General features: G+C 37.0%; 1 protein-coding gene across 2 annotated transcripts in view; it reads right to left on the bottom strand.

Moving 5' to 3' along the window:
* LOC146406137 (uncharacterized) overlaps window positions 1–27,849 on the bottom strand; it is an 872,380-nt gene that overhangs the window by 36,748 nt on the left and 807,783 nt on the right. The window contains exons 5-8 of one of the 2 annotated variants that reach the window (XR_014840159.1): window positions 25,736–25,838; window positions 21,030–21,188; window positions 20,782–20,882; window positions 20,243–20,461 (exon numbers count right to left, since the gene is read on the bottom strand). The exons of the other annotated variant lie outside the window; for it this stretch is intronic. The gene's annotated coding sequence lies outside the window, so the exon portion shown is untranslated. Of the gene's footprint in view, window positions 1–20,242; window positions 20,462–20,781; window positions 20,883–21,029; window positions 21,189–25,735; window positions 25,839–27,849 lie in introns of those variants that run through there. 2 annotated transcript variants of the gene reach the window in all.

The raw sequence follows: 27,849 nt of genomic DNA on the forward strand, positions 1-27,849 counted from the left end.
CCTTCTTCACCTACACCTATGAATATGCTCCCCAATGACCCCACTACTGAGTATTGTAATATTTAGGCTAAATGGCTCCCCTTGATAGTTTATTAAAGAGAAAGCTTTGCTCACGTGATGCTCATGAATCTGAGGGGCTCTGCGAGATATACTCCAGCTGCCGATTTCCCTGGTAACTGATGAGCCACACAGGCAACAGTTGCAGCTATAAAATGTAAACTTCTCCATCTCCTCCCCTGAGTAGGCAAGATGGAGGATATCTCCCGCCTGATTCCTGCCAGTGAGACAGTTCTACATACTGAGGGGTATCTCTCAAGGACCTGCTGTGTCGAACATGTAAGACCCCTATCCAATAAGTCACTGATATCTAGTCACTATCCCTGGGATCTTTCTATGGTCTCCTGGCAGGGAAAATACAAGTCTTGCAGGACTATGGGCTGTGGCCCAACAATTGTTAAGACTGAAGGTATTCCTCTGGGCACCCAAGATATCGGGAAATAAAGACAAGGTACAGAAATTTGTGGGGCTAGTCTCTACATGGTGGTCCCTTTGCATGTGGGACCCTGAGACAGCTGAAAATCATGAAATGATTTTCCATTTCATCATATTAATAATATCCTGTTAAACTTAAGAGTCTCTTTCCAGTTTAAAAGTAGCCACCATGTCCTGCTGAGTCTTCTGACTGAGAGATGGATGCTTGATACATACAAAATTAAGGACATGGATTATCTGGCAAATACATAGGAGTTGTCTGCTTTAAGTAAAAGAGTATGATATGTTAAAGCAGAAGCAACATGTCAACCCAAGTCAAGTTAAACTGTTATTGCCTTTGTATATGATCTGTCCCCAGGGGCAAACATAAAATGCCCAAGGTCTGACAGGTAAGTCCCTGGTGTTTGGGGTTTGATGCTATTATGGTCTCTTTTACTGCCTCTCCAGAATTGGGACTGGGGAGGTGATGGGTGGAAAGGATTTACAGTATTATCTCAGGATGCTCTTCCTGCTGGTATTTTACTTAATGGTCTTCATCTTGCCTGCATTGTGCCTGTAACACCATTTTACATTTCATTCCTAGTTAGAGGAACTGTGTAACTACAGTGGCCTCAGTGCTAAATGAGTGTGATTTCTGGGTCTACAGTGAGAGGCCCTCATTGTTCTCCTTCAGACTTCCATGAAAACCTCACCCAAAAAGTGCCTGGCACCAAAATGTGCCTAACACTTGAGCTCTATAATGCATTCGTTTTATATTTCTACTGTATTTGGTTGCCAAATACATGGAGACCAACCAAGATTGTAAGGGTCATGCAGGGAAATGAGGGGTCGAAAGTATGCTTAAGCCTCTAAAGATGGCTCTTTTCTTGCTCTTTGCACAACCTCTGCCAGGCCAGTCCCTGCTTCAACTACACCCTGTCCACATTAATGTATGGGTCCCAAGGCCCAGCTAGTAATTGTTACCATCCTTAGGCCAGAACGGCTCCACCTGCCATTTTAGTAAAAGAAAACCTCCCCCATGTGAGGCTCCTTAACCTGAAAGTCTCTGGGAACTTAGCCAGCTGCTGGTTTCTATGGTAACGAAGGAGCCCATGGGGAACATCAGTCCCCCCTGTAAAGACTGGGCTCTTCCTGCTCCTGCTTGAGTAGGGTAGATGGCTTCTTTGTCCTGCCTGTCCCAGCAACAATCATCCCAGTGCCTTCTCCCTGTTCACACCGAAGCAATTGGTCAACCCAAGTCAAGTTCAACTGCCATTGCCTTTGCAGAGAATCTACCCCCAGGGACTGCAGGTAAATCCCAGGTGGCTTTGTGTTTGTTGCTGCCATGTGGGGAATAGAATTAGAAAGGGACTTAGATTTCACCAATATTCTATCCTGTCCCAGGTAAAATTCCTAAATAATTAATATGGGTCCCATACTGGAGAAAGACTCCATTACATTAACCCAGTGGTCTTTTATAATGCCTCTTCAGAATTGGAGTTGATTAGTGGTCAGGCTCTGCATACTGGTAGTATACAGTATTTTTCTCTTGACGTATTTCACTAAGCATTACATACTTTAGGTTCATCCACATTGCTACAAATGGCTGAATTTCATTTTTATGACTGAGTAATATATCCCACATTTTCTTAATTCATCTTAAGTTGCTTCCATATGCTGGCTGTTGTAAATAGTGTGGCTATGAACACTGGGGTGAATGAATCTTTTGTAATTATTTTTTTTCTTGATAATAAACCCAGGAGTGGAATTGATCCATCATACTGTATTTCTACTTTTAGTTTTAAGGAAACGCCATGATGTTTTCAAAGAGGCTGAACCAATTGACATTCCCACCAACAGTATACAAGAGTTCCCTTTTCTTCACATTGTCTCCAACATTTATTTGTTGACATTTTGTTAGCCATTCTGACAAGTTTTAAATGATAATCTCATTTTAGTTTTGATGTGCATTTCCCTGACTAGTGATACTGGTAGTCTTTTCATGTGCTTATTTGTCACCTATATGTCATCTTTAGAAAACCCTATTTAGGTCTTCTTCCTACTTTTTATTGTGTGATCTGCTTTTTTGATATTTAGTTCTATCAGCTGTTAAACATTTTGGAGATTAATCCCTTGTTGGGCTTATCATTTGAAAACATTTTCTCAGATTTTCCATCGTGGCTCAGTGGTAACAATCCTGACTAGTATCCGTGAGGACATGAGTTCTATCCTGGCTTCACGCATTGGGTTAAGGATCTGGCATTGCTGTGAGCTGTGGTATAAGCTGCAGACATGGCTCAGATCTGGTGTTGCTGTGGCTGTAGCATAGGCCAGCAGCTGCAGCTCTGATTCAACCCCTAATCTGGGAACTTCCACAGGGCCACAGATGTGGCCCTTAAAGAAAAAACAAAAAACTATTTTCTCCCATTCAGTAGGTTCTTTCATTGATGATTTCTTTTGTGCAAAAGCTTAAGTTTAATTAGGTCTCATTTGTTTTTTGATCTTAATACATTTGTCTTATGTGAGTTTTTTATCTACAATTTGTCAAAGAGTGTTTTATAGAGTTTTATGGTTTCAGGTCTTACTTAGGTCTCTAATCCATTTTGATTTTATTTTTGTATATGGTGTGAGGGAATGTTCTAGTATTTGTCTTATATTTGACGGTACAGTTTTCCCAGTACCACTTACTGAAGAGACTGTCTTTTATCCATTGTGTATTCTTGCCTACCTTGCAGTATTTTCCTCTTTAAAAATAAAGCATCTATAGTGATTTCTTCAAAATCTAACTCATATGTTTAAGTATGCTTGGACTTTAAATGTCTTATAATGTAAAATAATTGTTTGAAAAGAATTTAAAGCAATTCCAAGTATATGTGCTACCCTCTTATGTACTTAGAGCAGACGTCATTGATCAATTTTTGAACTATTTCCTGCTAAGTTTAGTCTTAGCTCTAGAACCCTTCCTAACATTCTCAAGGCTGCAATTATCAGTTCTTAGGAATTGTTATAATAAAAAAATCATTTGACAAACCTAGTTTCAGGCTCCTTTTGCTTAGGGCTGGAATAAAATGGTAACATTCTCATAATAAAACAATTGATCAGGAGTTCCTGTCGTGGTGCAGCAGAAACGAATCTTGACTAGGAACCATGAGGTTGTGAATTTGATCCCCGGCCTCCCTCAGTGGGTTAAGGATCAGGTGTTGCCATGAGCTGTGGTGTAGTTCACAAACACGGCTTGGATCTGTCATTGCTGTGGCTGTGGTATAGGCTGGCGGCTGTATCTCCAATTAGACCCTTAGCCTGGGACCCTCCATATGCCATGGGTGTGGCCCTAAAAAGACAAAGAAAATTCACCAATAAACTAATATAGATTATTGTAGAAGCATTATTTTTTGACATGAGAAATTTCAAGCTCCTAGTGTGTTTATTCTGAGAGGGTTGAAATTCCAAATACTTTTATAATTCAAGTTGAACATACATGTTACACAAGGATGATAGTAGGGTATGTTTTGTTCTGGGAGAGACCATCCTAATTTAGGAATAGTTTTGCCCAGAATATATGAAGAAATAGAAGTGAAGACTGAGTTTGGACAGAGCACCAAAGGTCTTCAAGGGAAGTTACAGTTTCAGCACTCTACAACATGTCATGAACACACAATAAGGTCTAAAGCAATTTTCTAAAATATACCCAGCCATATAAACATCAAAGGAAATGCTTCTCAAAAGTACAACTGTAACTTTTAATCCTTCCTCAGTGGCAGGTGAAACTTTTGAAGTTGACTAGAGATCCACGTAAACAGCCTGGTAACATTTGCTGGCTGGAAGGTAAGATATTCTAGGTATAGCTCTGTATTGATTTATCTATTCTAGGTATAGCTCTGTATTGATTTATCTTCTAGTGAACAGTTTTAACAGGATATACCAACGTTGGAATTTGGGGTTTAAACAGACATGCACCTGTAGATAATTTATCTCAAATGTCCTGAAGAATACAAGCTTTTTAGCTGTAGCTAGTGAGAAAGACCCTAAGACCTAAGCTGCTAGATTGAACTCAATTGCTTTTGCCAACATCACTCTGAACCCAAAAGGGCCTGGTGAAGAAAAGCAGGGAATTTAAGTGGCAGTGTCTGATTTGGGGCCTTTTGGACCTGGAGGTGAACCTTGAGTATAAAAATGAACATTGAGTATTTAGTTACTGCTTCTCCTTTGGTTTCTTTGCTAATTACTAAAGCTTGGCGCCAGGTAGGTTTGTGTTGTGTGTGAATATCTATGTTATCACTCAGACCTTTCAGTGTGTGCAGGGTCACAAAGATTTATTGAATTGGCTCTAAAAAGGAAGAATCACAGGAGTGTACTTTGCAAGTGTTATAGATATTCAAAATAACATTTTATACTGAAAACTTGACAGCATGCTGTATGCTTTAGTATCAGGGATTAGCAATGAAGCCCAATATCTTGGAACTTCAATGAAGCACGATGTTTTAAGAGAAATAATAATCTCCCTCCCTCTAAAACAGTGCAGCTCAGACTCACTTAACTGGAGGAAATTCAGTGGCATAAATATGTAAATTTTTTTAAAGGAAGAAAAATCATGTCAGTACATTTGTAAATTGATAAAAACAATATATATTCATGAAAAATCTGAGTCAATTATGGAAATCATTTAATATGAGAAAAATACAACAAATCACATTTAATGGTGAAATGTTAATCTTTCCTTATGAAAGAGAAAATAAATATGCCCTCCCTCATGAATTTTGTTATAACATTAAAGGTCCTAGCCTGAGCATTAATGTAATGGAAGTATTAGAAACTACAATTACTGAAGAGGAATAAATAAAGCACTACTACCCACAAATTGCATGCTTCATATATGGAAAAATTTTAAATTGCACTAAAATATTAAATATCAGAGGAAATTAGTAGTTTTGCTGGGCACAAGGTCAATATACAAAGACAACTATAGATCTATATCAACAGCAAAGAGAAAAATTATTTTGAAATGTTTCATTTACAGTAAGAACATGTTATGGACTGATTTGAATTCCTACACCACTGAAAACTGACACACACTTAGAACTCTTTAGGAGGCAGAATTCTTACCCCCAGTGACTCACACCCATTCACAATCTTCCCTTGAGAGGGATCAAACTCCTTTCATGATCATTCCCATAAAAGGATTTTGTGATGTAAATAAAGTGACTTGGAATTAAATCCAGCTGACTTCCAATGAATCAAAGGAAGATTTTCCAAGGTAGGACTGATTTAATTAGATGGATTTTTAAAAAGAGGTCTTGGTCCTTCTTTGTATACCTAAGCTAGGTCCTGTGCTCATAGCATCCAAGGCTGCAATCAAGAGAGTGGCCCAGGAGTTCCTGCTGTGGTGCAGTGGGATCAGTGGCATCTCTGGAGTTGCTGGAATGCAGGTTCAATGCCTGGCCCAGCATAGTGCATTAAGGATATGGCATTATCCCAACTTGGCTGGGATCATCCCTGGCCCAGGAACTCTATATGCTGTGGTTGAAGAAGAAGGAAAAAAGGTAGGGCGAAGTGAAGGGGAGAGGAGGTGGAGGGGGGAGGAAGAGAAAGAGAAGGAAGAGCCATGTTATGAACAGTCTATGGTGAAAGACAGTCTCTAGGAGGTGAGGAGTTCAGTCCTATAACTAAGAAACTGTATTCTGTCAGCAGTCTTTCCAAACATGCAAAAGAACCTAAAGTTCCATATAAGAGGTCAGCCTGTCCCATTATTATTTTTTTCTTTTCTCTTTTCTTCTCCTCCTTCTTCTCTTCCCCTTTTTTCCTTCTTCTCCATTTCTGTACAGCAGAAATTGGCACAACATCGTAAATCAACTATACATTAATAAAAAATATGTGCCTCAAAATACATACAATATATACCAAATTTTTAAATTTTTCATTGAATGCTGATTACCATATAAAACAATAATTGAATATATTCCTATCTATGAGTTTCTTGGATTTCCTATGTTCTGCATTCTAATTTTGATCCATGTACAAATGTATTTATCTTAAAACTTTTCACAAGTTTCAGCAGAGATAATCACAGGCATAGTTACCTTTTTAGACCATAAGGGCCTGAAAGAGTAATGTACCTCTTTGGACATCCAAGGAGGAGGGAAGACTAAGTCACTAGGCAGCCTCTGACCCATTAGGTAAAAGGAAAGACCAATAAGTAAATAGTCCCAAAATTGAAAAACAGTTTGTATGCTCTGTGAGATTATTCAAATTATATAAGGGACTTAAAAGGTAACTATGGCTGTGAGATAGTCAAAATCCTATTTGGAAATGGAGATTTCTGTAAGAAAGACTCAAAGAGATGCATTATGCACAGCCATAGATAGCACTAGGATTTTTCTGAGCCCCTGAATAGCATATTATTATCTCTGCTGAAACTTGCGAAAAGTAGTAAGATAAATACATTTGTACATGGATCAAAATTAGAATGAAGAAAAAAGGAAATCCAAGAAACTCATGCACAGGAATATATTCAATTACTGGTTTTTGTTTGTTTGTTTGAATTTTGTTTTTTGTTTCTTTTTGTCTTTTTGCCTTTTCTAGGGCCGCTCCCGCAGCATATGGAGGTTCCCAGGCTAGAGGTCTAATACGAGCTGTATCCTCCGGCCTAAGCCAGAGCTACAGCAATGTGGGATCCAAGCCGTCTACGACCTACACCACAGCTCACGACAACGCCTGATCCTTAACCCACTGAGCAAAGCCAGGGATTTAAAGTGCAACGTCATGGTTCCTAGTCAGATTCGTTAATCACTGAGCCACGAAGGGAACTCCCAATTATTGTTTTATATGGTAATCAGCATTAAATGAAAATTTTAAAAATTTGGTATATATTGTGTGTATTTTGAGGCACTTTTTTTTTATTAAGGTATAGTTGATTTACAATGTTTTGCCAATTTCTGCTTTGCAGCAAAGTGTCCCATTATATGTGTATATATGTTCTTTTCCCGTATCCTCTCCCATCATGTTCTATCCTACTTTTTAGGTATAGTTCCCTAGTTCCCTGGGCTATGCAGTAGCATCTCATTGCTAATCCACCCCCCCCCCTTTTTTTTTTTGCTTTTTATGGTCACAGCTGCGACACATGGAAGTTCCCGGGCTAGGGGTTGAATCAGAACTACAGCTGCTAGTCTACAGGACAGCAACAGCAATGCTAGACCTGAGTTGTGTTTGTGACCTATGCCACAGCTCATGGCAATGCTGGATCCTTTAACCCACTGAGCGAGACTAGGGATCAACGCACACCCTCATGGATACTATTTGGGTTCTTTAAGACTGAGCGACAATAGGAAATCCCAGTATATCCATTATAAAAGTAATACTTTGAATCTACTAAACAAAATTCCCAGTACATCTCACACCCTCCTCCCTCTCCCTTGGCAACCCCAAGTCTATTCTCTATGGCTGTGAATCTGTTTCTCTTCTGTACGTAGGTTTGATTGTGCCATATTTTAATTCCACATGTAAGTGATATAATACAGTATTTGTCTCTATCTTTCTGACTTCACTTAGTATGAAAATCTCTAGTTGCATCCATGTTACTGCAAATGTCATTATTCATTTTTTTTGCCTGAATAGTATTCCATTTTGTAGATGTACCACCTCTCACTATTTCATTTTTTTTATGGCTGAGTAGTGTTCCATTGTTTATATGTACCACATCTCACTAGTTCATTTTTTATGGCTTAGTAGTATTCCATTGTGTATATGTACCACATCTTTTTAAACCATTCCTCTGTCAATGAACATTTAGGTTGTTTCCGTACCCAGGCTATTGTGACTATGCTGTAATGAACATAAGGGTGCATGTATATTTTTGAATAAAACTTTTGTCCAGATATATGGCCAGGGGTCTGATTGCTAGATCATATGGTAGTTCTAAATTTATTTTTCTGAGGAACCTCCATACTGTTTTCCTTAATTGTTGTACCAATTTACACTCCCATCAACAGTGTAGGAGGGTTCCCTTTTCTCCATAACTTCTCCAGCATTTATTTGTAGACTTATTAATGATGGCCTTTCTGATAGGTGTGAGGTGGTACTTCATTGTAGTTTTTATTTGCATTTCTTTAATATTTAGTGATGTTCAGCATTTTTTTACGTGCCTACTGACCATCTCTGTATCTTTGGAGAAATAGCTATGTAGGCCACTCGCCGATTTTTCCACTGGTTTCTTTGGTTTTGTTTTGCTTTTTGAGTTCATGAGTTCATATTTTAGAGATTAAGCCCTTGTCTGTTGCATTGTTTGCAATTATTTTTCTCCCATTTGGGTTGTCTTTTTTTGTGGTTTCCTTTGCTGTGCAAAATGTTGTAAGTTTAAATAGGTCCCATTTTTAAAATTTGTGTTCTTTATATTGCCTTAGGAGACTGAGTTAAAAAAAACCTTTTTAAATATTTTGCATGTGTTCTCATATAATTTTATGGTTTCATGCCTTATGTTTAAGTATTAAGACATTTTGAGTTTATTTTTGTGCATGGCATGAAGGTATATTCTGGTGTCATTGACTTACATGCAGCTCTCTAGCTTTCCCAGCACCAATTGCTAAAGAGACTCTTTTTCATACTTTATATTCTTTCCTCCTTTGCTGAAGATTAATTTACCACAGGTATCTGGGTTTATTTCTGGGCTCTCTGTTCTGTTCCACTGATATGTTTGTCTGTTTTTGTACCAAGACAGTGTAACACTGTCTTGATTATTGTAGCTTTTTAATATTTTAATATTTTCTGAAGTTTGGAAGAGATATACCTTCTGCTTTTTTTTTTTATGTCCCCCTCAGAATAGCTTTGAAATTTCTGTGTCTTTTATGGTTCCCTATAAATTTTTGGATTCTACTTCTCTGAAAAATATCATGGTTAATTTGTTAGGGATCACATTAAATCCATATATTGCATTAGGTGGTATGGCCATTTTAACAATATTAATTCTTCCAATCTAGGAGCATGGAATATATTTCAGTTTCTTTGAATCCTTTTTAAATTTCCTTGATTAATGTTTTATACTTCTTGATGTACAAGTCTTTCACTTCCTTGGTCAGGTTTATTCATAGGTATTTTAAAAGGTGTTAATTTTTAATATTCCTTTTCTAATATTTCATTTTTATTATATAGAAATGCAACCAATTTCTGAATATTAATCTTATGAATTCATTGATCAGTTTGAGCAGTTTTTGTGTGGAGTCCTTAGGGTTTTCTATATATAGTACCATGTCATCTACATAGAGTAAACTTTTACCTCTTCTCTTCCAATTTGGAAACATTTTATTTCTTTTGTCTGATTGTTTGTGACTAGGACTTATGATACTATGTTGAAAAAAAGTGGTAAGAGTGTGCACCCATGGAGTTCCTGTCGTGGCGCAGTGGTTAACGAATCCGACTAGGAACCATGGGGTTGTGGGTTCGATCCCTGCCCTTGCTCAGTGGGTTAACGATCCGGCGTTGCCATGAGCTGTGGTGTAGGTCGCAGACGCAGCTCGGATCCGGCGTTGCTGTGGCTCTGGTGTAGGCTGGCGGCCGCAGCTCCGATTGGACCCCTAGCCTGGGAACCTCCATATGCCATGGGAGCGGCCCAAGAAATGGCAAAAAGACAAAAAAGAAAAAAAAAATGAGTGTGCACCCTTGTCTTGTTCCAGATTTTAGCAGGGAGGAATTGAGCTTTTCTCTGTAAAGGATTATATTGGCTCTGGGCTTGTCATAAATGGCTTTTATTATGTTAATGTATGTTCCCTCTCTACCCACTTGGGTAAGAAAATTTATCATGAATGGATGTTGGATTTAGTTAAATGCTTTTTCTGCATCTATTGAGATGATCATATGGTTTTTGACTTTTCCTTTGTTAATGTGGTATATTACATTGATGTGCATATGTTGAACCATGTTTGTGAAATTGGGATGAATCCCACATCATCATGGTACAGGATCTTTTTTATGTATTGCTGTATTTGGTTGGCTAAAATTTTGTTGAAAACTTCTGCATCTATATTTATCAAAGATGGCTTATAAGTTTCTTTTTTGGTAGCATCTTTGGTTTTGGTATTAGGGTGATGGTGGCTTCACAGAATATCTTTGGGAGTGTTCCTTCTTCTGTAACCTTTGGAAAAGTTTAATAAGGATGGTTATAAATTCTTCTTTGAATGTTTTGTAGAATTCTCTTCTTAAGCTGTCTAGTCCCGGATTTTTGTTTGTAGGGAGTGTTTTTTTTTAATTACATATTCAATTTTATTTCTGGTGATCTGTCTGTTCTAGTGATATATTTCTTCTTCCGTTTTGGCAGGCAGTATGTCTCTAGATATTGTCCATTTCTTCTAGGTTATCAAATTTGGCAAATAATTCTTCATAGTATTCTCTTTTTTTATATTTCTGCAGTACCTGGTGATATTTCTCCTTTTTCATTTCTTTGTTTGTCTGAGTTCATTATCTACTCTTCTCAGTGAGTCTGGCCAGAGGTTTATCAATTTTGTTTATCCCTTCAAAGAACTAGCTCTTAGTTTATTGATTTTTTTCTATTGTTCATTGAATATATTTTATTGATTTCCACTCTAATCTTTATGATTTATTTCCTTCTGCTAACTTTAAGTTTTATTTGCTCTTCTTTTGCTAATTCCTGTAGGTGGTAGGTTTAAGTTGTTGATTTGAGATTTTCTTCTTTTTTGAGGAAGGCCTGTATAGCTATGGACTTTCCTCTATGAACAGCTTTTGTGGCATCCTATAGAATGAATGTATTTTAATTATAATTTGTCTCAGATATTTTAATTTCTATTTTGATTTCCTCATTGACCCATTGGTATTTTTGCAGTATGTGGTGTAGTCTCCATGTAGTCAGTTTTTTTTTTTTTTTTTCCATTTCTTTCCTATGGTTGATTTCTAATTTCATGCAATTGTGGTCAGAGAATATACTTGAAATAATTTCTATACTCTTAAATTTGTTGAGGTTAGTTTTAATGCCAAATATGTGGCCAATCCTTGAGAATGTTCCATGTGTACTTGAAAAAAAATGTATATTCTGGTTTTTTGGGATATAATGTCCTGAAAATATCAAGTAAGTCTAACTTTTCTATTGTGACATTTAGGATCTATCTTGCCTTATTGATATTCTGTCTACATGATCTGTCCATTGATGTGAGTTTTGTGTTAAAGTCTCCTACTATTGTAGTATTTCCATTAATTTCTCCTTTTATGTCTGATATATTTGCTATATATAATTGGTTGCTCCTATAATAGAGGCATATATATTGATGATTGTAATAACCTCTTCTTGAATGGGTTATCATTAAATATTGTCCTTCTATATGTATGGCCTTCATTTTAAAGTCTATTTTGTCTGATATGAGTATTGCAGCTCCTAGATTCCTTTGTTTTGGCTTTTCATGCAATATATTTTTCCATCCCCTCACTTTCAATTTATGTGTCCTTTACCCTAAGTTGAGTCTCTTGTAGGCAGCATATTGTAGGCTCTTGTATTTTTTAAAGTGTGCCACTCTATGTCTGATTCAAGCATTCAGTCCATTGACATTTAATATAATTATTGATAAATATATATTTATTGCCATTTTTTGGAGTTCCTGCTGTGGTGCAGTGGTTAACGAATCCAACTAGGAACCATGAGGTTGCGGGTTCAATCCCTGGCCTTGCTCAGTGGGTTAACGATCTGGTGTTGCCATGAACTGTGGTGTAGGTTGCAGACGCGCCTCGGATCCCAAGTTGCTGTGGCTCTGGCGTAGGCCAGTGGCTACAGCTCTGATTAGACCCCTAACCTGGGAACCTCCATATGCTGCAGGAGTGGCCCTATAAAGGCAAAATATATATATATTTATTGCCATTTTAAACCTTGTATTTTCCATTTGATTCTATGTTTTTCCTTGTTTCTTTTTTTTGGTTGGATGATTTCCTTTTATTTAATGCTTGTATCCTCTTTTTAGATTTTGGGAATTTTATGAATTTAGTTTTTTATGAATTTTTATGAATTTTGTAAATATGGTTTGGTGTTAAATTGTTGTTGCGCTGTTTTTTAAGTGTGTTAACCCCTTCCTTTATCTTCTTGCTCCAGCCTGATAGTCATATAGTCTCAAACACATTTAAGAAAAAAAAAATCTAGATTTTCTTACTTTCCAACTCCACATTATGTGATTTTGAAGTACTTTTTATAACATCTTTATATTTATCCTTCTGCAGTTCCTTCTGCTTATCATTGCTTTTACAATAGGTTTTTTTTTTTCCCCTTTAGATTTGTATACTGGCTTATTTTAGAGTTTACTTTCCAAATGTGCTTTCTTCCATCCTATATTTTTTCTTCTTTTTTTACTTGGAGGAGCCCTTTTAGAATTTATTTTAGAATGGGCTTAGTATTGCTATACTCTTGTTTAGTTTGTTGTATAAAATATTTATTTTTCCTTCTATTTTAAACAATATTCTTACTGTTTAGAGTATTTTAGGCTTCCAATTTTTGCTTTTTATAACCTTGAATATATATCTTGCCACTCTCTTCTGGCCTGTAGTTTTTCTATAGATAAATCAGCTGATTGCCTGATGAGGGTTACCTTATAATTACACTTTGTTTTTCTCTTGCTGTCTTTAGAATCCTGTCTTTATCTAACTTTTGCCATTTTTATTATAATATGCCTTGGTGTGGGCTTCTTTGGGTTCAACTTGTTTGGGGCCCTCTGTGCTTTCTGTGTCTTGATGTCTGTTTTCTTTTGATTTTGGAACATTTTCAGCCATATTTTCTTCAAGCGCATTTTTAGCGCACTTTTCTTTTTCTTCTCCTCTGGAATCCCTAGTATGCATAGATTGGCCTGCTTTATATTATCCCACAAATCTCTGATATTGCTTTCATGTTTTCTCATTTGGTTTTCTGTCTGCTGTCCCAATTGGGTGATTTACATTATACTATCTTCTAAGTCACTAATTCATTCCTCTGCATTATTCATTCTGCTCCTCAGTGTCTTTAACTCAGCTTGTGTATCTGCTAATGAATTTTCTAATTTTTCTGGCTCCTCCTATATATTCCAGTTCCTTTCTGAAATAATCTATAATACTGTTGATATATGCTCTTAATTCCCTCATGTTTGCTCTTAATTCTTTCAGTATATTCACTATATCCTTTTTGAACTTAGTGTCTCTTAGACAGCATAGTTCTGTATCTTTATTTGCTTCCTCAGGTGAATTCTCCTGTTCTTTTATGAGGGAATGGTACCTGAGCCTCTTCACTTTGCTTACATTTTTCTTATTCTTTGAGTTTAGGGAAACCAACTACTGCAGTCTTGGAAGACTATTCATATGTGTGAGCACCCCTAGGTATTTTGTGAGCTTAACTATTTAGTTTTAGTGTGAGGGCTGCTATTGGTTTGGATTCTTGCTCTCTCTCTTCTCAGTGTGTGTAGGCTGTTACCCCCTTGACAGGGTGCTGCACGTGCTTCCAGAGAGATGGAGGCAATGGGCAGGACTAGTAGCTAGTGCCTGGTTTCAGGGCCCTTAACGTTGGCAAGGACCCATGGGAAGGTGGTTCAGGCTGCTTCTAGTTGCAGTGACCCTCAGGAAGTTGTACTTGGTGCCTCGTGCAGTTGGCAGTGTCAGCAGCACAGTGTGTGCATTCCAGGGGGAATGAGAGCAACAACAGGTGGTGCTCAATTGCAGTACCCTCTTGTGTGACAACCTCTGAGGTTACTGGGGCCACAGGTGATGCCTGTTCATGGACTCCTAGTGGTGACAGACCATGCCAACCTCTGGAGTCTGAGTTGACTGAAGTTGTTTGTTCCTGCCACCTGTAGACCATGCAAGAGGCTTCCTGTTGTGCTTGTAGCCTGTGCAGTAGATGCCTGCCACCTGTAGCCCCACCCTCTGAGAGTCCTCATGTGCATGGAGAAAGATGTCCCAATGGCAGTGTCCCTCTCCTCCTCTTGCCCTACCCAAAAAGGCACCTTGCTTCTCCTACAGGTCCTCCTCCCCCTGGATTCCCTCAGCTGTGGTACTCTGCTCCACAACCCTTGGAACACCATTCTCTATCCCCTCAGGCTGTCTCCACACAGCCGTCTCTAGTCCTCTCCCTGGAAATGACCTCTGGTGACTGTCAGTGCCCAGCCCCCTTCCAAGAATCTCAGGCTATGGTGTCCCTGGAGGTGGTACCAATGGTCTCTGTGGCTCTCTCTTTGCTTTGCCCTCCTCAGTCGAGTTTCTGTGCCTTTCTCTGAGGCTTCAAAGTACCTCCATCTCAGCTAATCTCCAGGTCATTTAGGTGGCTTCCCCAATTCTGAGTTCCTTTCCTTTGTGCAGAATTAGTCCCATCCTGATTCCTTTTTCTCTCTCTATTTCCTCCTTTTGTTCTACCCAGTTATATGTAGGGGTTTCTTGCCCTTTTTGGAGGTTTAAGGTCTTCTGCCAGCATTCAGTAGATGTTTTATGGGAATTGTTCTACATGTAGATGGTTTTTCTGATGTGTTTATGGGAAATGGTGAGTGCTACGTTTTACTCTCCACCATCTTAATCCTGCCCCATCCTGTTTTTTAACCTGGGAATGGGTCCTAAGCTTTTTTTCATTTTTTTCTTGTGTTTTTCTTATTCTGTGAGTTTAGAGAAATCAACTCTCCATTGTAGTTTTGGAGGGCTATTTATATGCAGGATTGTGCCTGAGTAGCTTGTGAGGACTTGCTGGGATTTTTTTGCTTTTTTTTTGGGGGGGGGGCGGTCAGGGCTGCTTTTGTTTTGGATGCTTGCTGTTTCCTCAGTGTGTGAGGCCATTATCCGCTTGATAAGGGTGTGCTGGTGTATGGCCTGCACCTCATTCAGGGAGGTGGGGACAATGGGCAGTGCATGTAGGTGGTACTTTGTTGCTAGGCCCTTGGTTGTGGTGAGGACCACATGCAGGTGGAGGCACCAGGCTGCTCCTGTTTGCAGACCCCTGGGCAGTGGTAGTGACCCTCAGGGAGGAGGTGGGTGGCATTCAGAGCTTTTGGCAACAGAAACAGTAGGGTGTGTGCATTCTTAGGGAGGTGATGGCAATGGGTGGCACTCAGTTGCAGGGCCCTTCACAGCAACAATCCCTGAGGTGACTGAGGCCATAGGTGAGGCCTGATCATGGGACCCTTGGTAGTGGTCCATGCCTATCTTTGGAGTCTGATATGGCTGTGGCATTTGGCACCACCCCCCATAAAATGTTCCCCACCACCTGAGAACCTGCACATGCACAGAGAAAGAAGTTTTTATGGTGATCCCCTCCCTCCTCCTTTCCTTGTTCTCCCTAATAATGATGCCTTGCCTCTAAAGTGAGTCCAGGCCTCCTAATGCACTTCCTCAAATGTGGCACACCACTTGGTAGCCCCCTCAGGCTGTTTCCATACAGCCAACCCTAGTCTCTTCCCTGGAACTGACCTCAGAAGCCCAAGTCTCAGTGCCCAGCAGCACCCCCTGCCCCAGTCAACAAGTGTCTTAGGCTGTGGTGGTACCAATGTCTGTGTGGATCTCTTTATGCTTTGCCTGCCTTAGTCTGGCTGGTCCACTTTTCTCTCAGGCTTTGAGTCTCCCTATCCTTCCTGGCTGATCTCCCCATCAGTTAGGTAGCTTCAGGTTATGGGTTCCTTTCCTTTTTCACAACTCCCTCTCTGGAGTGCTGGTCCTATCCTGATTCCTTTTTTTTCATTCCCCTCTCTTATTTCTCTCTCTCTTTCCCCTTTTGTTCTACCCACTTATGTGGAGGGTTTCTTGACCTTTTTGGATGTCTAAAGTCTTCTGTTGGCATTCTGTGTGAACCTTTCTACGTGTAGATTTTTTGTTTATGTGTTTGTGGGAGAAGATGTGTCAGTTCTTACTCCTTGCCATCTTGATCCCAACTTGATTGCCTAAGTTAATAGGCAATCTCATTAACTTAATCTACTTAAAGATATTGGGAATGATATTTAAAATTAAAGGCATTTCAAAAGAAAAGGATACTTTAAAAAATTTTGTTGGAGTATAGTTGACTTTGTGTTAGTTTCAGCTGTATGGCAAAATAAAGCAATTATACACATATCCATTCCTTTTCAGATTACTTTCTCATACAGGTTATTACACAGTATTGAGTAGATTCCCCTGTGCTACAAAGTTGGTCTTTGTTACTTATCTATTTTATATACGGTAGTCTGTATATGTCAATCCAACCTCCTAATTCACCGCCCTGCCCATTCCCCCTTTGGTGACCATAAGTTTGGTTTCAAAATCATTTGATTCTGTTTGTTTCATAAATTGTTTGGCATCACTTTTATTAGATTCCACATATTAGTGATCGCATAAGATATTTCTCTTTAACTTCACATAGTATGGTAATTTTTAGGTCCCTCCATGTTGTGCAAATGACATTTCATTCTTTTTATGGCTGAATAATATTCTACTTTATATGTATACCACATCTTTATCCAATTCTCTGTTGATGGACATTTAGGGGGCTTCTAGTTCTTGGATGTTCTAAGGAGTGATGCAATGAACATTCAGGTGTGTGTATCTTTTTGAATTATGGTTTTCTCCAGATTTATGCCCAGGAGTGGGATTGCTGGGTCTTATAGCAGTTCTATATTTAGTTTTTTAAGGAAAATCCATATTGTACTCAATAGTGGTTGCACCAGTTTACTTTCCATGAACAGTATAGAAGGGTCCCATTTTTTCCATGTCCTCTCCAAGATTTATTGTTTGTAAACTTTTTGATGGTGGTCATTATGTCTGGTCCTCTCTCTAATGATTGTTGATGCTGTGTATCTTTTCATGTGCTTAGTGGCCATATGTATATCTTTGGAAAAATTTCTGTTTTGAAATTCTGACCATTTTTTGATTTTATATATATATATATGTATATATATATATACACACACACACACACATATATATACATACACACACATATACATATTTTTATGGTTTGGAAAATACCTGTCAATCACGTCATGTGCAAAGATTTCCTCCCATCCTGTGGGTTGTCACTTCATTTTGTTTATGGTTTCCTCTGCTGTGAAAAATCTATTAAGTATAATTAGCTCCCATTTGTTGATTTTTGTTTTTATTTTCATTGCTCTAGGATGTGGATCTAAAAAGATATTGCTGTAATTTATGTCAAAGAGTGTTCTGCCTATGTTTTCCTCAGAGTTTTACAGTATCTGGTCTTACATTTAGGTCTTTAATTAATTTTGAATTTATTTTTGTGTATAGAGATAGAGAATGTTCTACTTTCTTTCTTTTACATGTAGCTGTCCATTTTTTTCTAGCACCACTTATTGAAGAACCTCCTTTTAGTTGATCATATGTATGTGAAGTTATTTTGGGGCATTCTATCCTGCTCCATTGATCTATATTTTTGGGTTTGTGCCAGTACCATACTGTTTTGATGACTGTAGCTTTATAGCATAGTCTGATGCCAGGGACCATGATTCCTCTAGCTCTTTCTTTCTCAAGATTGCTTTGGTTATTTGAAGTCTTATTGTTTCCATACAAATTTTAAAAGTTTTCTTCTAGTTCTGTGAAAAATGTCATTGGTCGTTTTTGCACATAGGTCAGTCTCCTATGTGCAAAATAGTCTCCCAAAGCAATAGAAATAAAAACAAAAATAAACCATGATGGAGCCTGATAATGTGAGAAAAAAGAATGTATACATGTATGTGTAACTGGGTCACCATGGTGTATAGTTGAAAATTGAAATAACACTGTAAATGAGCTATAATGGAAAAAAATGAAAATCATTATATAAAAAATTAAAATAAATAATTAAAATAAATAAACCATTGGGACATAATCTAAGTTACAGATTTTGCACATCTTTCTAATTCATTTCTGATCTTTATGTTTTCCTTCCTTCTACCATCTTTGGATTTTGTTTTTTACTTCTTAGTTTTACAACTAGTATTATAAGTTTGGACTGCTTACTTGGGATTTTTCTTGTTTCTAAATTGAGATCATATTGCTATAAGCTTCTGTCATAGAAGTGCTTTTGCTGCATCCCATAGGTTTTGGATCATTGTGTCTTAATTGTCATTTTTTCTAGGTGTTTTTTGATTTCCTCTTTGATTTCTTCAGTGATCCATTGGTGGTTCTATAGCATACTGTTTACTCTCCTGTGCTTGTGGGTCTTTTGCAGGTTTTTTTTTCCTTGTAGTTTATTGCAAGTATCATAGAATTATGATTAAAAAAATTCTTCGTATGATTTCAGTTTTCTTAAGTTTACTGAGGTTTGATTTGTGGCCCAAGATGTGATCTCCTAGAGAATGTTCTATGTTCACTTGAGAAGAATGTTTATTCTGTTGCTTTTGGGTAGAATGTTCATTTAAATCAATCTATCTAGTCTAATGTGTTATTTAAAGCCTATGTTTCTTTATTGATGTTCTGTCTGGATGATCTCTCTATTGATGTAAATGGAGTGTTAAAGTCCCTCACAATGTTTGTATTACTCCAGACTTATGCCCAGGAGTGGGATTACTTTGTCATATGGTAGTTCTATATTTAGTTTTCTGAGGAACTCCGTACTGTTTTCCATAGTGACTGTACCAATTTACATATCCACCAACAATATAAAAAAGGGTTCCCTTTTCTCCACATCCTATCCAGCATTTATTGATTGTAGATTTTTAATGATGGCCATTCTGACTGGTGTGAGGTGATACCTCATTGTAACTTTGATTTGTGTTTCTCTAGTAATTAAAAACATTGAGCATCTTATGTGCTTTGTGGCCATCTGTATGTCCTCTGTGAAGAAGAGTCAATTTAGATCTCCATTTTTTTATTTTTTATATATATTGGTCTGCATGAGCTGTTTGTATATTTTGGAGATTAACACCTTGTTCGTTTTTTCTTTTGAGATTTTCTCCCATTCTGCAGGTTGTCCTTTTGTTTTGCTTTTTGTTTCCTTTACTGTGCAAAAGCTTATAAGTTTAATTAGGTCCCATTTTTTATTTTTTGTTTTTATTTTCACTACACTTAGAGGTGGATCAAAAAAGATATTGCTGCAATTTATGTCAAAAAGTGTTTTACCTAGGTTTTCCTCTATGAGTATTTTAGTATTCAGCCTTGTTTGGGTCTTTAATCCATTTTGAGTTTATTTTTGTACACAGTATTAGAGAGTGTTCTAATTTCATTATTTTACAGGGGGCTGTCCAATTTTCCCAACACCACCTATTGAGGAGACTTTCTTTCCTACATCATATATTCTTGCTTCCTTTGTCTATATTAGTTGATCATAGCTATTCATAGCCTGTTCCATTGATCTATATTTCTATTTTTGTGCCAGTACAAGAGAATAACGTTATTGTAAGTTATTACACAATTTACCATAAAAGTTAACTTAAAATATAAGTGGTAGGACAATTTTGTATATTGTGAGGCAAAACAACTGCCTGTATGTGGGTACAAGGAAAAAATTTCTATAATGTTAAGTGTAGATGGCTGAGACAATAATATTAATCAAAAAAAAGTAATTGGAATAGGCAATTGCTATTTAAAATAACTGAATTGTATGATGGGAGGAGATATAGAGCTTATTTCTTATAGTTCTTAATATTAGAGTGAAAGTATGAATAAGAAGTCTGAATTTAAAAATTAGTAAGTCATCTAAAATAGCAATTTTAGAAGCCATAGAGTGGCTTCTTAAACTTTTCCTGAGAGGAGTGGAGATAATATTCATAGAATTGTAAGAGAAGAGGAAGCTGTAGAATATTGGAAAATAAGAGAATTTATAAATTCTTTAAAATAAGAAAGTAAAGAGTTTTACATTAGTGATCACCAATGACAAATAATATGGAGAGGACATTGTTATTTCTTTTACTGGATGTTTCAAGATAGAAATACATAATGGAAAATTACAACATATATTCTAATACACAGAGGTCCCTGTAATAATGCAAAGAGAAAAATATAAGATCTTCTTGTGGTTTATTACAAACCAAATCAGTAATATGTATGTTTCAGTCACTTTGATAGGATCTTCCTCGTCTTTGTATCACCAGTACCTATCTTGCTTTGATGAATGGAGATGAAATAAAAAGAAATACATACATTAGCAAATCTAATAAATAACATGTGAGAGAGAACACCTGCGTGAATCATACATATCGTAGGATTCTTCAGAAACTGGAAATGACTGAAACACCCGTCCATTAAGAGATGTTACTCCTGGGAAATTGACCATCAATTGAAAAACTTGATCTTAACATTTACGTTATAACATAATCACAGGCAGACAATCACAAAGGAAGGCATGTAGTCAAAGTTTTCCAAACATTCCCAAGGAATCAGAGTGATATAGGGAGATTTTTGAAGGCCCCATCCCAATCCTACCCCAAGTGAAACGGTTTCTACTTTGGCCTCTGCAAGAATTTCTGCGTTGAAGTCTGCATCCAAATCATATGTACACTGTGCTTTACATTCTGTGTGGGTGCCTGTGGGTAAATCAATAAAAACCATACTCTATTTGTATGTGTTCCTTGGTGTTGCAAATGTCTATTGGGATTTTTGCATAAATAATTCAAATTTAACTTCTCAAAAAGCTTGCAAATAATAGGGAAGGGAATTCCTGTTGAACTTACTTTATCAAAAAGGCGACTTGATCTGAATCTTGAAGGATAAATAGCAGTTTGTCCTGTGAGTAGAGACAGCAGATCTCTCTGGTCACAGTGTGCAGTTTGTTAAAAATCAGAACTATCAATAACTTGACATTTCTATAGTCTGAAAAATTTCCAGTATACCTAGAGCATTGGCAAAAGGGACAATTATACACATCAAACATCTTAACATAAATGGAATCTGGCTCAGGAGACTTGCAGTAACGTATGTAGGGATCATGAATTCTGTTACAAATCTGTTAGTATACCTTAACAGTCCTTAAAGTCCAGCTTGATCATAGACACATATGAGTAGAGTGTTAAAGCTAATGGGATAACTAAATATGATTTAAACATTATACCTAGAATTGTTTCAGGTTAGGTTAGAGAATTAAAATTTATAAAACTGCCTTAGCTCCTATTAAGGACAGAGAGCCAGACTAAATGTTTTCATTAATTCAATCTACCTTGCAAATTCTATTTTCTTTAATCACATCAATTATGGCATTAATGTATTCATAATTAAATGAAAAAAATTAACAGTACATGGATTTTTCTTAATTTTTAAAAGTTTTTTTATAGTTGATTTATAATGTGATAATTTCTGCTGTACAACAAAATGATTCAGTTACACATATGGCACATCAGTTCTTTTTTAGATTCTTTTCCCATATAGATTATCATAGAATATTGGGTATAGTTCCCTGTGTGCTATATGGGAGATGCCTGTTGGTCAGTAATTTCAAATAACACAGTGTGCATATGCAAATTCCCACCCCAGTCCATTCCTCCTCTGTCTACCTGTATGCTTGATAATAATAAGTTTGTTTCAAAGTCTTTTTCTGTTCTGGAAAAAAGTTCATTCTTAGCCTTTTCTTATATTTTACATACGTTTTCCTTTAACTGTCTCGCTAACTTCATTAGTATGATAATCACTAGATCCATCCATGTTACTGGAAATGGGATTTCATTCTGTTTTATGACTGAGTAATATTTCATTGTATATATATATATATATATATATATATATATATATATATATATATATATGTATATATACCACATCTACTTTATCCATTCTTCTGTTAATGGACATTTTAGATTGATCCATGTCTTGGCTATTTTAAATAGTTTTGTTAATGAACATTGGGGTGCATAGGTGTTAACTTTTCTCTAAATGTATCTTTTTGTATTATGGATTTCTCCAGATAGGCATCTAAGAGTGGGACTGCTGAATCATATGTTAGTTCTATATTCAGTTTTTTGAGGAACTTCCATACTGTTTTCCGTAGTGGTTGTACAATTTACATTCCCACCAACAATGTAAGAGGTGGCCTTTTCTTCACACCCTCTCCAGTATTTGCTTGTTGACCTTGGATGATGGCCATTCTGGCTGGTGTTAGTTGGTACCTTAAGTACTTTTGATTTGCATTTATCTAATAATTAGTGATGCTGAACATCTTTTCCTTCTTCCACTTTTTTTTTTGGCCATCTATATGTCTCCTTTGGAGAAATGTCTGTTTGGATTGATCTTCTGCCCATTTTTAATTTTTTTTTTAATGTTGAGCTGCTCATGCATATATTTATATAATTTCATATATTTTGGAAATTAATCCCTTGTCATTTGCTTAATTTTTAAATATTTTCTTCCATTATCTAGGTTGTCTTTTCTTTTTGGTTATGGTTTCCTTTGCTATGCAAGAATTTGAGTTTAATTACTCTAGGAGGTAGATCTGAAAAGACATTGTTATGGTTTATGTTGGAGAGTATTCTGCCCATGTATTCCTGGAAGAGTTTTTAGCATCTGGTCTTGCATTTATCTTTAATCCATTGTGTGTTTGTTTTTGTTTATGGTGTTACAGAGTGTTCTACTTTCATTCTTTTACATAAAGATGTCCAATTTTTCCAGCATCACTTATTTAAGAGACTTTTTTTTCCCATTGTTTATTCTTGCCTCCTATGTCATAGATTAGTTGACCATATGCATGTGAATTTATTTCTGGGCTTTCTATCCCATTACATTGATCTGTATTTTCGGTTTTGTGCCAGTAGCATAATGTTTTGATGATTGTAGCTTTTGTAGCATGGTCTGCATCTATTTATGTGATCATATGGTTTTTATTCTTCAGTTTATGTGTGTATCACACTGATTAATTTGCAGATATTGAAAACTCCTTCAGTCCCCGGGATAAATTCCAGTTGATGACAATGTATGATCCTTTTAATATATTGTTCTATTTAATTGGTAGTATTTTGTTAAGGATATTTGGATCTATGTTCATCAATGATATTGGCATGGAATTTTCTTTTTTTGTGGTATCTTTGTTTGGTTTTGGTGGTACCAAAACGAGTTTGGGAGTGTTCCTTCCTCTGGAATAGTTTTAGAAGGATAGGTGTTAATTTTCCCTAAATGTTTGATATAATTTGCCTGTGAAACCATATGGTTCTGGACTTTAGTTTGAACATTTTTTAAACCACAGTTTCAATTCCAGTACCTGTGATTGGTCTATTCATATTTTCTATTTCTTCCTGGTTCAGTCTTGGAAAGTTGTACCTTTATGAGAATTTGTAAATGTCTTCTACATTGTTCATTTTATTGGCATATAGTTATTTGCAGTAGTCTCTTAATGATCCTTCGTATTTCTGTGGTGTAAGCTATGGTATATGCTATTAGTTTTTCACTTTCATTTCTGATGTTATTGATTTGAGCCCTTTCCCTCTTTTTCTTGATGAGTCCAGCTAAAGTTTTATTCTCTTGATATTTTAAAACAACCATCTTTTAGTTTCACTGATATTTCTCTTGTTTTCTTAATTTCTATTTCACTTATTTCTGCTTTTCATGTTTTGTTTCCTTCTACTAACTTTAGAGTTGGTTCTTTTTCTCTAGTTGCTTCAGGAGTAAGTTTAGGTTGTTCACTTGAGATTGTTCTTGTTTTCTGAGGTAGACTTGTATTGCTACAAACTTCCCTCTTAGCACTGCTTTTGTTTCATCCATAGGTTTTGGATTTTTATGTCTTCATTGACATTTGTCTCTAGGTTTTTTTTTTTTAATTTCCTTTTGATTTTTTTCAGTGATCCATTAGGTGGTTAGTTGTATACTGTTTAGTCTTCACAAAACTGTGGGGGGTTTTTTTGCAATTTTTTTTTCATTTGTTTTCTAGACTTATTTCCTTGTGGTTGGAAATGATGCTTGATATAATTTCAATTGTTTTAAATTTACCATAGCTTGATTTGTGACCCATAATGTGATCTATCCTAGAGAATGTTCAATTTGCACTCAAGAAGAATGTGTAATCTATTTCTGTGAGATGGAATGTTCTATAAATATCTATTAAGTCCATCTGGTCTAATGAGTCATTTAAGGCCTATATTTCCTTGTTGATTTTCTGCCTAGCTGTTCTGTCAATTGCTGTAAATAGGGGTATTAAAATCCTCCACTGTTGTTGTGTCATTTTTGATTTCTCCTTTTATGGCTGTTAGCAGTTGTCTTATATATTGAGGTGTCCCTATGTTGTTAGGTGCATATATATTTAAAATTGTTATATCTTCTTGTAATGAGCCTTTCTTAGTTATGTAATGTCTATTGTAACCATCTTTAGTTTAATTCTATTTTGTCTGATATGGGTATTGCTATTCCAGCTTTCTGTTGATCTCTATTTGCCTGGAATAACTTCTTCAATCCTCTCACTTTCACTTTGTATGTGTTCCTAGAACTGAAGTGGGTCTCTTGTAGATAGCATATATATATGGTTTTTTTGTATTCATTCAGCCAATCTATATCTTTTGTTTGTACCAATTCATCTGATTACATTTAAGGTAAGTTTTAGTATGTATGTTCTTATTGCTATTTTGTTAATTACTGTGGGTTTGTTTTTGTTGGTCTTTTTATTCCCCTTCTTCTTTTGTTCTCTTGTGGTTTATTGGACTATCTTTAGTGTTGTGTTTGGATTGCTTTTTATTATTTTTTTTGTATATCTATTTTAGATTTTTGGTTTGCAGTGACCATGATATTTTGATATAGGCATCTATATATATACATACAGGATTGTTTTAAGTTGCTGGTCTCTTAATTGCAAATGAATCTCCAGTAGCCTGCATTTGTACTCTTTTCTTCTTATGATTGTGGTTTTAATATATCTGTGTGTGGATCACTTCCTACCTTTACTATAAATATGCCTTTTACCTTTACTATAAATTTGCCTTTATCAGTGAGCCTTTGCATTTGTATTTTCTTGTTTCTAATTGTGTTTTCCACCTAGCAAAGGATTTCATTTACTATTTGCTGTAAAGCTGGTTTGGTGGAGCTGAATTCTCAGTTTTTATTTGTCTATATGCTTAAGAAATGCCTTAAAATCTGAATCAAAGTCTTATGATTTCCCTTTCAAATCTGAATGAGAGTTGTGCTGTTTATTCTTGGTTGAGGTTTTGTCCTTTAATCACTTTAAGTATATGACACCACTCCCTTCTGTCCTGGAGAGTTTTTGCTGATAAATCAGCTGATAAACTTCTGGAGATTCCCTTGTATATTACTCATTCCCTTTTCCTATCTGTTTTCAATATTTTCTCTTTGTCTTTAATTTGGGTCAACTTGATTACTATGTGTCTCAGGGTATTCCTCCTTGGGTTTATTCTATATTTTGGCTATTATATCTTTAAATACCACCAGAGGAACAAGACTCAGCTCAACATACCAGTGGTCAGGCACCAGTTCCTCCCAATAGGAAGCCTGCTACAAGGCCCTGTATTAACTTCACCCACAAGTGGCAGACACTGAAAGTAAGAGATGCTACAAGCCTGAAGATTAAAAAAAGGAGACCACATAAAAATCTATACAAAATGAAAAGTCAGAGAAAATATGAACAAGATAAAACTCTGGAAGAACAACTAAGAAACGTGATGATAAGCAACCTGCATGTAAATGACTTTAGAGTAATGATAGTAAAGTGAAGATCGATTAAATTACAAGAAACTTTTAACAAAGATATAGAAGATTTAAAGATTAAATAAGCAAAGATGAACACAATAACTAAAATAAAAAAAATTCACTGGTAGGAACCAATAGGAGAATACCAAAGACTGAAGAATGAATAAGGAGGAGGAAGACAGACTGGTGGAAATCACTGACACAGAACAGAATAAAAAGAAAGGAAATGAAGACGGTCTAAGAGAACACTGGGACAACTTTTAATGTACCAGTGCACATTATAGGGAAGTCATAATGAGAAAAGAGAAAGGGCCAGAGAATTTACTTATGGAGATAATAGTCTTCAAGCAATTTTGGAATTTGATTCTTATAATTTAGCATAGGCTTGGATTTTTTTCTAAAAAAATAAAGGTACTTCCGAAATGGAAAATAAATGCTTGGTGAAGACCTAAAATATATTACAGGCAAAACCCAACACACTTAAAAACATAACTGGGGGGCAGTGGTTCATGTTGGCAGAGGATAAATACCCTGAGCCCACCTCCTCTCATGAGCACACCAAAATCACAACTATTTGTGGAACCATTAATGGAGAAAGACCAGAACCTACCAAAAAAATATGTTCTACGACTAAAGAAGGAAGCATGTAAAGGCAGGTAGGAGGGGAGGTCTCAGGGTAGTGTCAAGTCCTATACCTGTAGGTGCTCAATCCAAAAATTGTAGAATAAATTGCAGATATTTTACCACAGAGTTCTGAGCCCGACTTTAGGCTCCATACCAGGTATATGAGTCCAAGGTCATTTTGTGTGGAGGCACTGGGGCTTAATTTCAGGCATTAGAGAACTCTGGTGTGTGTGTGGGGGGGCACAGAGCCTATCCTCTTAAAAGTGTATACAAACGTCTCAATCTCCAGGACCCAGAGCAAAAGTAGTAATTTGATAGGAGCCTGGCCCAGACCTCCTTGCCGACTTTGGGGTGGGCAGCTGTGTCTCACCATAGGAAGTAGCCACTGGTAGAAGCCATTCTTTGGAGCTCCTAATATGCAGATACTGTTATATACCACTGTAGAAGCCTCCGACTTATTAAGGACAAGACGTGGCCCAAGTCAACAGCCTATGGGCTCAAGTGCTAGGACACCTCAAGCCAAGCAATCAGTTGGGCATGAACACAAACCCACCCATCAGTAGACACGCTGCCTGGAGAGTTTCTCAGCATGCAGCCACCTCTCTAGACAGGGCTCTGCCGAACAGAGGACCAGGTTCTAACTGCTTTGTCCAGTGAGCAAGCATTGCCCCTTTTCTCAAGGAAGCCCGCATTAGTCTCTGGACCAGCCTCACCCACTAGGGGACCAGCACTATACAAAACATACCCTGCAGTCTGAAGACCTAGCCTGCTAACAGCAGGACAGTCATTGCCCTAAGACCCTCTGTGCCATAGTAGTACCCACTAGCATGCCAACACAAGCTTCAAGCCACCAACTTAAAGTACTCAACTGCCCCCCAATGATATGACACCACATCCTGGACCCTGTAGCCAGACTCCAGGACAGCCACCAGTGGGCAAAAAATAGCACCAGAGTTTTCTGGACCCTGATTCTCCCTAACAGTAAACCAGGATGAGCCTCAGGGCCTCCTGTGGTTCTGAACTCAGCTGCCTCCTCACAAGGCATGGCTTGACAACCAACTGGGTTGGAGCCAACCCAGCCTACCAGATTGCTCACATAGCCCACAACAACAAAATCACCCATACAACCCTCATATGATGAAACCTCTAGAGATTACAGCTTGAGTGATGAGAGGAGAATGTGGTGCTAGGATACATAGGTTGTCTCCTTCAGAAGGTCGCTGCTCCAACGTTGGGAAATATCACTAACCTAATAAA

Source organism: Sus scrofa, chromosome 1, assembly GCF_054392235.1.
Source record: "Sus scrofa isolate SSC_HxYL_T2T_F1_AM1 chromosome 1, Sscrofa_HxYL_maternal_Yorkshire_Landrace_v2.0, whole genome shotgun sequence".
Lineage (NCBI taxonomy): Eukaryota > Metazoa > Chordata > Mammalia > Artiodactyla > Suidae > Sus > Sus scrofa.